This window comes from Nesoenas mayeri, assembly GCF_963082525.1.
Source record: "Nesoenas mayeri genome assembly, chromosome: W".
In the NCBI taxonomy this organism is placed as follows: Eukaryota; Metazoa; Chordata; class Aves; order Columbiformes; family Columbidae; genus Nesoenas; species Nesoenas mayeri.
Window position 1 is genome coordinate 4,424,404 of NC_137553.1, and position 11,467 is coordinate 4,435,870.

The window sequence follows — 11,467 nt, forward strand, 5'->3', positions numbered from 1 at the left end:
CATGTTCATGGTACAGCGGATAAATGACTCAAGCATCAAGGAAGGTGATCTTGAAAATACGGAGGGAGTTAGATGAGAAAAAAGTAAGTGGATATAGTGGCATTCAGTCAGATATCTTCTGGTGGCTCATCCAAATCCCACTGAAAACAGTGGTTTCTGTAGGTTTTTATATTTGCCTTTTTAGAGGGCGAAATATTTTTAACCTAGGAAAAATGACTTCATTGATTATAGAAGCCAGCACTCTGCTGTAGATGGCCCCAGTTTCATAAAATGTAGGTAGTAGCTACCTCCTGAAGTCGGTTAAACTTATTGTCATCGCTATTCTTATTGAGGGGCTTCTCTGGAAAATTATTCCAATAGTATTGGAGAAAGCAACCCACCCCCTCCCTGCACCTGTTTTCTAATGAGAAAAGCTATTTTTGTTAAACACAAAAGCAACCAACGTGTCTAGATATGAAGTAGTTTGAATCCTCCATTTTTGTAATTGATCCAAACTAAAATCTTAAACTGAAACTTTCACAGACTCAAAAGTTCAATTTGGATGCAAGTTGATCGCCTCTGTTATTCAAATATAGAACTGACATTTAGTGGTAATTTGGTTTAGAAAAGTTAGATGTTTGTTTAACCTGTCATTACACTTTGTGTAGACATATGAGTTAGTTGAAGTGTCAAATATACACAGTGCCTATCCAAAAAGTCTTTGATTTTTTTTTTTTTTTTTTTTTCCTGTTTTGTTTCCTTTCATGTGTAATGTGGCTGACACATAGGACATCAGGGACTTTCCAGGCTACTTGCATAAACTGCTGATAAGGTTTGAAATAACATTTTGTAATTGGTAACTCTAACAACAAGTGTCTTCTCTGGATAAGACACAGAAGGGAACTCTCTAACATGCTAACCAGTGGGTTACACATTTCTTTTGGCCAAAGAAACCTCCATGTGTATACATGATGTGTACCATAGCTCTTTCAGTTTAGGATTAAAATGAATCTCTTCCAGCTGTTTCACTAGGAGTTGAACTGGAGGGTTGTACTAGGTCTGGCTGGGATGGAGTTAACTTTCTTCATAGCTGTGTTTTGCATTTGTGGCTAAAGCAATGTTGGTAACACACTGCTGTTTTGGCTGTTGCTGAACAGTGCTTGCACACTGTGAAGGCTTTCACTCTCTTCCCCCTTGCCCCCCGCAAGTAGGCTGGAGGCGGGCAAGAGGTTGGTAGGGGACATAGCCAAGACAGTGAACCCCAACTGACCAATATGATGTTGCACCCAGCAATAAAAGCTCAGGGGAAAGAGGAGGATGGGGAGACATCTGTGATTATGGCATTTGTCTTCCCAAGCAACCGTTCAGCATAATGAGAGCCTGCTTTCCAGGAAGTGGCTGGACATCTGCCTGCCAATGGGAAGTAGTGAATGAATTCTTCTTTTTGATTTGCTTGCGTGAACAGCTTTTGCTTTCCTTATTGTACTGTTATTATCTTGATCCTCGAGTCATCTGACCTTCTTTCTATTTTCTCCCCATCCCGCAGGAGAGGGGAGTGAGCGAGAGGCAGGGTGGGTGTTTGGCTGCTGGCCAGGGTCAACCCACCACAGGGTGAGGCGCGGAAATGACCTTACAACCCTTAAGATTGTAAAGAAGGTATGTATTTACAGCGCTTGACACACAGGGAATAATTCCACCTAATACGTGTGTAAATTTCCAGTAGCTGTGAGCTTGGTTAAATGCAGTAAAGTGTTACATATTCATGAAAGTTTTAGGAACGCCTATACATATTCATAACCTGTCCCCAAGAAGGCGGTTCTTATTACAATGAGTTCCGGGAGACCATTTCCATAGTCTCCACCTCCGGCTCCTCCTGGTTGCGGCTGCGCAGTGATCATGAACCCGGGTCCTCTTCTCCGTACACAGGCACCCTTGGTCCAGTGTGATGAGTTGGTTGGGATTCAGACTGCTGAGTTGGTTAAAGCTGGCGTATCTCCTGTCCTGTGCCCAAGTTTCTGTTATCTAGTTCACCCAAGGATGCACCAAGGATGCACCCAAGGTTTTTTTATCTTTGCAAGGCATCAGCGAACTCCTGTTTCTTGTACAATAAGTTACACAAAGCTAAGCAAGGCTAGGCAATACTGATGTGGGTTAAGGGTTAGCTCTCTAAGTGTTAGCTCTTTAGTTCTTTAAGTGTTAGTTCTTGAAGTGTTAATTAGTTAATTGTTAATTCCCTGTATCAAGGGGTTCAGTGCCGAAAGTACGGACTACTATAGCTTGGGGTAAGGAGCTAAGGATTTTGTAGGAGGGGACCAGTGCGAATGTTCACTGTCTGCTTTATACCAGTTGTGGATCTGGACCACAGCGCATTTCATTAAGGTATTTCTTAGTTGTGCAGTTTGGAAATGACATGACTTTAGAGTGGCTGCTTTAGCAGATCAGTGAATAATAGGTGAAAAGGCTGCCTCTGTACAATTTGCTGCAACAAAGAGCCAAGCATCAGTTGTGAACTGAACCTGCTCTGTTGTAAAGGAAAAGGGCTGTTTCCCTCTCTCCCTGCTTTCTTTCTCTCCTCACCACCCACATCACCCCTTCCCCATCTGTCCTGGTTTTGTTAAAAAACAGAGCAGTTTCTCTTTTAGTGAATTTTCCTTTCAGCTAAGTTCTTCTAAGTAACTGCACTTTTCTGAATTTGGCTGCACGTTTTTCAGACACTGTTTGCTCTGGAGCTGATAATGGTAGCAATGGTATGCGGAAGAGGCCCAGGTTTAGACTTATTCCTATAGCAGCCAAGGTTACTGATAATTTTTGCATGTCCCGTAAGTGAGAGGGGCGTATTTGCAAGGGGGGGCGGACAGAACAGGTGACTAAAATTGACCAACTAATTATTCCATCCCATCCACGTCATGCACCCTATAAAATGGGAGATCACGAGGGTCTCGCTCTCTTCGACCGCGGCCGGCATCTGAAGAGGACCCTGCCTGTCGTGCCTGGGATCTGAGGCCTCGTTCCAGACCCTGCATCCCTGAATCCAGTTCCAGTTTACTGCGGAGTCCAGTCCAGGACTTCTGGGTGCCTGCCCTGCAGCCACTGGAGCAACCTTAGCTCCCCTGCAGGCAACCCTGCGCTACCTCGGGAAATTCAGGAGTGGTTTTGTATATTTTTTATTATTTTCTCTATTTATTAGTGGCAGCATTTTTAGCATTTTTAACTTTTCCAACTTGTGAGTCTCTCTCCCTTTGCCTCCTATTAACTTTCCTTAGTGGGGAGGGCAGGGGGTTAACAGAGAGCATCTGCCATGGTTTATTGTCACCCTGCAGTAAACGGTGACACCATCCCATATGATTTCCCTGTAAGACCGGGATCTGACTCTGGAGGATCTTCATTGTGCAGTGGCAGGGCTGGGCAGCATGAATTGGGGGCCTGACATGCAGATTACTCTGCTGGGGCCTCCTCTCCCACTTTATTGTTATTCTAACATGCCCTAATCAAACTCTCTCTCTCTGCCATTGCTTACATTAAAGATGAAAAATGAACCAGCCTGAGGTTCATATATCATATGGGGATTCTGTTGTCCCTCCTTCTGCAGGTGGCAAGTGTGGGAACTGCTGCCAACTTCAGTGCCTCTGTGAAGCCCACACTGGCTGACTCTCTGTATTGCAAAACTCAAGCTTCGTATGTGCTCCTAGGCACAAAAACGGTACGAACCCAGAAGCTGTGGTAGGAAGGCAATTTTGTTACCACTTGTTGCTTAAATTATTAAAAGGATACCCTCTTTCTGTTGTGTATATATTTCTGAGACAAAACGGCTCTGGAGTAGGCTGTGAGGGATGATGTCAATACAGTTTCCCACAGCCTCCTCCCAGGGAAACCGATGCGTTATGGTCTAGACAAGTAGTCTGTGCGGTGGGTGGGGAACTGGCTGACAGGCTGCACCCAGAGGGTGGCGGTAAATGCCTCCTTTTCAAACTGGCAACCTGTCACAAGTGGGGTCCCCCAGGATGACCTGGATAGGCTGGAAGAGTGGGCTAACAAGAACCTTATGAAGTTCAACAAGGACAAGTGTAAGGTCTTGCACCTGGGAAAACATAATCTAGGAGTGCGGCACAGGCTGGGATCTACCCGGCTGGGGAGCAGCTCTGTGGAAAGGGACCTGGGGGTCCTGGTGGATAACAAGCTCAATATGAGTGATCAGTGTGCTGCTGTGGCAAAGCAAGCCAACAGGATGCTGGGTCGCAACAACGAGGGCATCACCAGCAGAGATAAACAAGTCAGTATCCTACTCAGTGCTTGTCAGGCCACACCTGGGATACTGTGTTCAGTTTTGGTCCCCACTATGCAAAAAAGATGTGGACAGAGAAGGGCCACAAAGATGATCAAAGTACTGGGAAGCCTGCCATACAAGGAAAGGCTGAGAGAACTGGGTTTGTTCAGCCTTGAGAAAAGAAGGCTACGGGGAGACCTTCTCACCATGTTCCAGTATTTAAAGGGTGGCTACAAAGAAGATGGAGACTCCCTTTTTACAAGGAGTCACATGGAAAAGACGAGGGGTAATGGGTACAAGTTACTCCTGGAGAGATTCTGACTGGAGAAAAGAGGAAAATTTTTCGCAATGAGAACAATCAGCCATTGGAATAATCTCCCCAGGGAAGTGGTGGACTCCCCAACATTGGACGCTTTTAAGGTTCAGCTGGACAGGGTGCTGGGCCATCTTGTCTAGGCTGTGCTTTTGCCAAGACCAGATGTTCCTCGAGGTCCCTTCCAACCCAGTATTCTATGATACCACTTTATTCATTCTGTCTACAGCCACATTCTGTCTACACAGTCACACATTCAAAATATATTCTCTGTAGAGGAACTACATTAGAGTAGTATAATGCAGAAACAGGAAATACACAGAAAGTATGGTTTCTTCACTCCTGAGAGGCATTTTGGATTCTTTATCTTTTTGGAAGGCCGAAATCAAGTTTAAAATGGAAAGATCTTCTAGCTTTAATTATGAAGTCTCTGCTGTAACTATTCTAACGTATGTCCTAGAAGTTCTTTCTCAAACTAATTTTCTTAATATTAAAAATGTATCGGTGATCAAGCTGGTCTGAATTAAAACTAGGTTTTCTGTCTCACAGAAACCTAATTAGATATCCTCTGGTTAAGAAAACCACCCATAGTTGTCATGGGAAACCATTTTCCCGTTTGTGATCATTACTGCAGAACAAATAAGGTAAGAGATCTTCCTGCACCATCTCGGGAAATTGCAATGCAGATGTCAGACGATGTGGAGAGTGACAAAGTCTCAAGTTGTCACATAGTACTCAGGAATGCAGACAATTTATTTTTAAGGACAGAATTGCAGTATTCAGCCAGGTGCACATAAGTAATTACATCCAGTATTCTCAGAAGGATGTATATGTAACAGCTACATACACCTCCATGCACCTTGTTTCTAGGCACCTGACCCCTACCGCAGAATTCAAGCCCACGAATTAGAGGGGTTAACAAAAGTCAGTATGCAGAGTTTGAGCTGGTCAGGAATACAAACTGAGAATAGGGATGCTTCCTCAAGACCAACACTTAACTGGTGACTCTCCTATTCAGTTTTCACAGCCTTGAACTTGCTCCTGATGGAGAGACAACTTCTTTTAAACAGTTGTCGTTTCCTCTTAAAATGTGAGTGTGACCAGTACCCCCTGCTCCTGACCCCTGATAATATGGTTAGCATAACTAATGCCATTTTATAAGGCAAACGGCCATTCTCTGTGACTGAGCTAGTCACATATCAGTCCCCTTTCCCCTCCTCATCAGGCCTTGAAGGTCCTGCACACCAGGCAGGCTTCTTTTCCCCCTCCCTATCGGCCTCAAGGTTCCTGGATGCCAGGCCAACTTCTTCCCTCCTTACCGGTTTTGAAGGTCCCAGGCACCCGGCCAAACAGGTGGTGTTGATGGCCCCATCACAGAACAGGGAAGCGTAACAGCACACAGAACACTGTCTATAAAATCAAGCAGGTACAGGTCCTCAGTGGGACTTGGACTGGAACTGAACGGCAAAACATGTGATGTCAAGTGTGACTGCTATGAGGCTCTACTTGGGGCTGCTATGAGGAAAGTTAACTCCAACCCAGCCAGATCCAATACACATTCCTTGGATGTTAGAATCTCCCAAAACCACAGATCCTCATGATACCATAAATTGGCCAATTAAAAAACCTTCTAAAACCAAAATTTGCGGTTTTAAAAGCAAGCATCCTTTATTGGCATGCCGCCAACCCCAGGTGATCCATCTTTGGGGGGGGGGGGGGGGGGGGGGCGCGGAAGAAGCTCCAGACACAGATTATATCCATCCAGGCAATTTCATTACATTTCCAAGAAATCCTTTACATATGCATTACACTGCTTTGTTATTCAGCTTGTAACCTGCTTGTGCTGGTGTCTTCTGAGAGCAAGGGCATTGTCTCCTACCCTTCTCCTGCTTATCTTAACAAATACCATTCTTGTTAGTTAATGCCTAACAAGTGCCTAACACCTAACATCTGTGAACCTTATTAATTTAGCAAGTACTTAAAATCTACAACTCTTATTTTTATTAACTAATTTTATTACTATTATTATTACTAATTGCTGATTTTAGGTATCACTCAGGCCGTGTGTCCATTAGGGAAGTGACACTTGACTGTGATTACAGGAAGGGCTGACGGGGGGGGTCCTGTTAAAAGGGGGCCTACAAGAAAGCTGGAGAGAGACTTTTTACAAGGACGTGTAGTGATAGGACAAGGGGTAATGGCTTTAGACTGAAAGAGGGTAGAATTAGATTAGATATAAGGCAGAAATTCTTCACTGTGAGGGTGGTGAGGCACTGGAACAGGTTGCCCAGAGAAATTGTGGATGCCCCATCCCTGGAAGTGTTCAAGGCCAGGTTGGATGGGGCTTTGAGCAACCTGGTCTAGTGGAAGGTGTCCCTGTCCGTGGCAGAGGAGTTGGAACTAGATGATCTTTAAGGTCCCTTCCAACCCAAACTCATGAACTACTCCAGAGCGTGAGGGAAGTGCTCCCCTCCAGGGTGATCTACTGATGACAGAAATTTGAGCACCCGTATCAACGAGGCAATGCAAATGCAGTTTACCATCGATGGTGACATCTACCTCTGGATCGAAAGTCCCTGTAAGCTACACCCTCCATGCCACCTCAGAGGGATTGGTGGATCCCGACTGGTCCCCCCATTATGTTAATCATATGTCTGATAAATCTGGGTAACACAAAGCTGGGGTGAGTGGGGGTGTCCAGTTTCCGGGTTTTCAGCTCATGGAATGGCAGGAGGGGCACTTGGGCCCTCACATCCAGTGGGAAGATGTGTGGCATGGTGGGGGGTTGTTGGCAAGAGCCAATAACACTGATGTTGGAAGTCTGTGGATTGCTTGTTGGGCAATGCCCAGGGCCGAACGGGCTTTCTACACCTCAAGGTGCTTTGGGTCATGGCCCTTTTGCATGGGCTTAGGAGGATTTTTAAGTACCCGGACACAAGGGGGTTTGGTGGTGACTATAGCTGCGTCTTCAGGGAGGTGGGAAGAAAACAGAATGGGCATAGCAGAAACTACTCTTTGTAGTAGCTGGGCCCACGTGGGGCTGACATTAAATGGGCTCTGAGTGGACCAGGACCCTTTTTAATTAGTTGTGTGGGACTCCATATAGCAGCTTCCCACTTCTGATGGTTTCCCACAATATGACAGGACGCATCGGTAAACAGAGCATATTGTTTCTTATTTTCTGGTAATTTATTATACAGTGGGGCCTCTTGGGCATGAGTCACGTACTTGGAAGCCTTGGAGAGCAAGTGAGACTTTAGTCTCATGAGTAGCTCCTTCCTAGACTATTTCTGTAACATGCTTGCAAAAAGGTCGTCAGAGACAGTCAATAGCCTTCCTAAAGTAAGACTTACTGCATCTACTGTCTTCTACAAACAAGAAGTATGACAATCCCTTGAGGGGCTTCTAAGTCCCTCTAAGCTCTCTGTTATTGCTCATGTGCTAGTATCATTTGTTCCCTAAGGTCTTATTATATAATAATTCTCTAAATTAGTATACGACCAGTAGTATAAACTCAAATGCAATACCTCAGAGTGAAAAAATCTACAATTTCAAAAAAACAAAGTGAATAAAACTGTTGCAGAATAAGTTTAATCAAACTAACTTTTTAACTGTATTCTATTCTTTTAGCTGTATTCTTTTGTTTGAATAACCTATTTGCGCAACTCTGTGATAGGCTGTGTCTCATCTCGATGTGCTGGATTTGGCTTTTTTGTATGCACATCAAGTAAAGAATCCTGGCTTTGGAATAACAGTTGTAGCACACCAGATGAGACACTAATAAAAGCCTTGCCCAGTCCAGCTTGCTGCGGCGGCGGGGGGGGGGGGCGGGTGCCAATTGGGCTCCAGCGCGCACTGACCTGTTTTGTCAGGGAGACCCAGCGGCACCTCTACCTGGCTGAGCAGTAGGCGGCCCAAAGGTGCAATGTAAAAATTGAGATATTGTCTTGAATAAGTGTAACTCTGATCTATCTGCATATTTGAACTTGGTATTTGGTTTTCATATCTGAACTCAGTATTTTAATTTGCATATTTATATTTGGTACCAAAAGAATTTTGTTTGGGGAGATAATTACAAAATGGGAGGCGGTTCCACTGCTAAAATTCCACCTTGCTCCCCCTTAGGATGCATCCTTACACATTAGAGTAATTGTTTATATTGTTATCTAGTGATTTTGAGACCAGAAAAGAATTTAAATTGTTAAACTCTGCTTTGCATTGAAAAAAAAAAACAACAAAACAAACCAAAAACAAAACACCAAAGAAAACAGAAAGAAAAACCAACCAAACAAACAAAAAATAAAAACAAAACCAAACAAACCACCTAAATGCTATGATGGATGTGAACTTGGTATTGTATGAAGTTGTATTTAAAAGTTGCTAGAATATGAACTGATTTGGATCTAGGAAAATGGAATAATGGATTGATGTTTAATATACTGTATTTTGACATCTGTAAATTGTGAAAGGTAAATGGGGCTGAGGAATGTAACAACTGTTGAGCTAATTGGAATTGTTTATAAAACTCAGCTCATTGTAACCGAGGAGTTTGCCAGAGCCTCCCACTTTGTACCAGCGATTACGCCACCTGCGTGGCCTGCAGCAAGATGAGAGAGAAGAAAAAAAATGGAAAAAACCTGTTTGCCCGCTGCTGAGCGGAGAAAGGGGGGCTTTACTCCCCCCGCTCTGTCTATCTTTTTTTCCTGGAGTATTGTCATCCATCCTTGTTGTGGCACTGTGTTGCTTCTCGGCTTTGAATCAGGGGTTGTTGGTGTTGTTTCTTTTTGCTTCTGTCTTGTCTCCTAGGTTTTGGCACATCTGGGGAGAGAGCTCATCATTTTACCTCCTTGCTGAAGTCAGTCTTTTCACACTGGTCAGCTTTGGGGGGTCAGAGTGCTCAGGGCTTCTCTGGGTCAGACTGGTGCTGATTTGGGTGTGGAGTGGAGCCAGGTTGGTTTGATGTGGAGTTCAAACTGATTTGTTTCCATGCTGGACTGGAGATCCTGCCATCTCAGATGGGGGCAAGAGGGAGGTTTTATTCCCCCCTCCCCAGCGATGTTACTGCTAGGGAACTGTAATACTGCATGAAGGAGTCTGAGGGTTGAATTTTAAAGGCATTGCCAGTGGATCCATAGTTCTAATGAAGCTGGGAAATTAAACCTTTTTTTTTTTTTTTTTTTTTTTTTTTAATAGACTTATTCTGTGGTAACTGCTTGTAAGAGACTTCTTAGTAAATTCACCATGCTAGTTTTTGAGGTCATGGGAGAGAACGAAAGAAAGGCCGTTTTTTGAGACCAATAGAATGCCAAATTTGGAACAAAGTTTTAATACATGAATTCCTGTAGCTGCCAGAAAGCCCTATACCTCTCTTGGGTCAGGATTTGTTAAGTAAATTGTAAGCTCAAATATCGTTTTCTGAGAATTCTGTTTAGTTGCATGTCTTAAAAGAAGCTGCTTGGATGGTGCAGATCTGCTTGTGCAAGTGAGGAATCTCCAAGGAAATTTCGAATGCTGTATTTCCACTAGTATTAACAGCCAATGTTTCGATAAAGCAAATACTACACTGATAGATCTGAAACAGGACTTTGATCCGGTAAGGGAAAACAATATCCAATAAATATGACAGCTAAAATGGAGTTGGAAACTTTGAGGAATAAATTTATGACAACCTTACAAGCTAACTGTATTCGATTGGACTTGCAGATTTGTCTATTCATAGCTACAACATAGAAACAACCTGTGGCTCTTGTGGGACAGTATGATGAGATTGCTAACAGACTGATATACCGATTGTCACTCTGATCAAGAAATGCAGGGAACTAATTTAAGTCTTAATAGGCCATGATCCTTTTGTCATACATGTACCATTTGTGAAATTTAATTTTGATTTTTTTGTTTTTTGCAATCTACATCTTTGTAAATTGCACTAGCCAATTTTCTTATCAGCACAGCTTTTGGCATGCCTAAATGTAAATTGCTGCAGAACCTGCAAGTCTTTAACATCAGGTCACAGACCATACTTGTAGTTGGTCTGATCCTACATACTTGCGCAGTTTTTGTTGATGGTTCTGGGAAGTCTCTTAAAGCTGTAGTGGTCTGGCGTGAAGATAACAATTGGCATCATTCTGTAAAAAATATTGAAGGTTCAACCCAATTAACAGAACTTGGCGCAGCTTTACATTACTTAGAGCTTTTTAAGGAGGAACCTCTAAATTTGATTTGTGATTCTGAGTACGTAGTCAAGGTCCAACACACGTATCTGATTCTGAACTGTTTTGGTTTTGTTTTTGTTTTTAAACAAAAAGAGGGGAGAAGTAGGGAAAACACCACAAAACCAATTGTCAAAAGCATTTTATGTGATGAATCACTTAGATATAAGTGATGCAGCCCAAATTTGCCCTGTGATGAAACACTTTGCAAGTATGACCCAAAAACATGCTGTATCAGAAAGAACCTGCATTAGTTATGGTCAAATCACTAGTTAATGGTCAATGGAAAAGGCCACATCAATTTCTAACCTGGGGAAAAGGTTATGCTTGTGTCATTACAGGCCGAGGATTGAAGTGGATTCAACAAAGATTCAACGGATGCAGACGGACAGGAGGGAGATAAGTTGTGAGGACTGTTTCAGATGTAAACCATGGGTCCTAATTCAGTGTTATAGATGCTCACAGACTTGGTGGTCTAGAAGCCTATCCGCAAGCAGGTGGTGTACCTTCTGTGGAGAATGGCAATTTGAGCAAACAGCAGGAGAGTCAAAAGGGTGATATTACACTTAGATAGTCAATGCAAAAATGAGGTAAAATTATGAGACATTCCTACCATAATATCTACTGCACTCACTCCTTCTCCCTAGTCTAGCAGCTGGTAAAGCTTTAGGAGACATATCAAAGTTAAGCTATTGGTCTTTT